The sequence below is a fragment of the Gekko japonicus genome, unplaced genomic scaffold (genome assembly GCF_001447785.1).
Source record: "Gekko japonicus isolate JY-2015 unplaced genomic scaffold, Gekko_japonicus_V1.1 scaffold5917, whole genome shotgun sequence".
Lineage (NCBI taxonomy): Eukaryota > Metazoa > Chordata > Lepidosauria > Squamata > Gekkonidae > Gekko > Gekko japonicus.
The window spans coordinates 20,422-22,297 of NW_015175029.1; the positions used below are offsets into that span (position 1 = coordinate 20,422).

The window sequence follows — 1,876 nt, forward strand, 5'->3', positions numbered from 1 at the left end:
CTGTTGTGGGGAGGGGAAGGGAAAGGAGTTTGTAAGCCGCTCTGAGACACCTTTGGGTAGTGAAGGGCGGGGTAGAAATCCAATCTCTTTTTCTCTTCCTCTTCTCATCTCCTTCCTCTTCTCCTCCTCCTCCTTCTTCTCCTTCCTCTTCTTTTTCTCCTCCCTCTTCCTCTTCTTCTCCTTCCTCTCCTCCTCCTCCTCCTGCTGCTGCTTCTTCGCCTTCCTCTCCTCCTCCTCCTCCTCCTTCTCTTTCTCCCTCTTCTCCTTCCTCTTCTTCTTCCTCATCTCCTTCCTCTTCTCCTCCTCCTCCTTCTTCTCCTTCCTCTTCTCCTTCTTCTCATTCCTCCTCTTCTTCTCCTTCCTCTCCTCCTGCTGTTGCTGCTTGTTCGCCTTCCTCTCCTCCTCCTCCTCCTTCTTGGCTTTCCACCCCCTTTTTTGCACTTAGCATTGCATACAACCAATGTTCCCTCTAAGCTGTGGAGTCCTGTGAGCAAAAATTCGACTTTGTGAGCTACCAGCATTAAAGTTGCGAGCAGGTGATTTGGCTGCTGCATAAATTAGTTTGCTCCGGAGCCATCCTTCCTGAGCCAAGACAAAAATGTCTGAGCCGGAGGCTAAAGAACTGTGAGCTAGCTCACACTAACTCTAGAGGGAACACAGCATACAGCCCTGAGGACTATGTCTGCATGGGACAGCGCTAGCAGCTAGAACAATATCCCTCTACCTTCTGTTTAATCACCGCCGTGGTTTTTGTTAAGCCCAAGAAAAACGACCTGAGGAGAAAAATCAATCATGACAGGAATTGGTTTGTTAAAAACCAGCTCTAGCCGCTTGTGTTTACGGGAGGGGAAAAAAAGATGTTTCTCTTCAGTTTTTGGAAGGTTTTTTCTTCTCGAGAAACACACGTCGATCTTTTAAACACGGTGGCTCCATCCCCCCCCCCCATGAACATTTGTGGAAAATTCTTCCCTAATTTCAAATAAGAATTTAAATGATACCAGATTAGGCTGCTGTTGACAATTGCGGGGGGGGGGGGGCAGATGAGGGAAATTCTGCTGGAGGAGAGCGACTGGCTGGGATTTGCAAAATCGTTCCCGGAGTCATCAGGCCGGGAGCAGAAAACATCTGTTTGGGGCATCCCATTTAGGCTAGTGATCTATGTCTGCGATACTCTGAAGCTGCGCCGTTTGTTCGGGCTGAGGCACAGTTGAAAGGATTGTTTCCCCGAGAGAGCGTGTTCTTCCTTTTCTGCCGCTTTAAACTTGTTTACATGGTTGAGAGGTTAACCGCAGGCTCAATTTAGTTTCAAATGGATGAAAAGAGCCCCTGGATAGATGGAGGGTTTCTTGGCTTACTTAATTCATTGGATTTTCTTTATTTATGCCCCCCCCTTTTCTCTACAGTGGGCGCCCAGAGTTACTTATGACATTCTCCTTTCCTTCATTTTATCCTCATAGAATCATAGAATCACAGAGTTGGAAGGGGCCATACAGAGGCCATCTAGTCCAACCCCCTGCTCAGTGCAGGATCAGTCTAGAGCAGTGATGGCGAACCTTTTAGAGACCGAGTGCCCAAACTGCGACCCAAAACCCACTTATTGATCGCAAAGTGCCAACACGGCAATTTAACCTGAGTTCTGAGGTTTTACTTTAGAAAAAACAACCCATACATTAACTTAAGATGATCCAAAGAAAGTAAGGAAAGCAATCCCAAATGCTTTCATTGACTTAAAATTATTTGGCAGAGAATCCGACACTTTAATGATGGTCTGGGCCTGGCTGGGGCGATGGCACGCGTGCCCGCAGAGAGGGCTCTGAGTGCCGCCTCTGGCCCCCGTGCCATAGGTTCGCCACCACTGGCCTAGAGCATCCCTGAC

The 1,876-nt window shown here is 48.2% G+C and overlaps 1 protein-coding gene across 1 annotated transcript in view; it reads left to right on the forward strand.

The window, feature by feature from the left end:
* WNT11 (wingless-type MMTV integration site family member 11) overlaps positions 1 to 1,876 on the forward strand; it is a gene marked incomplete at its 5' end in the record, with an annotated part of 28,898 nt that overhangs the window by 19,681 nt on the left and 7,341 nt on the right. The window lies entirely within an intron of this gene.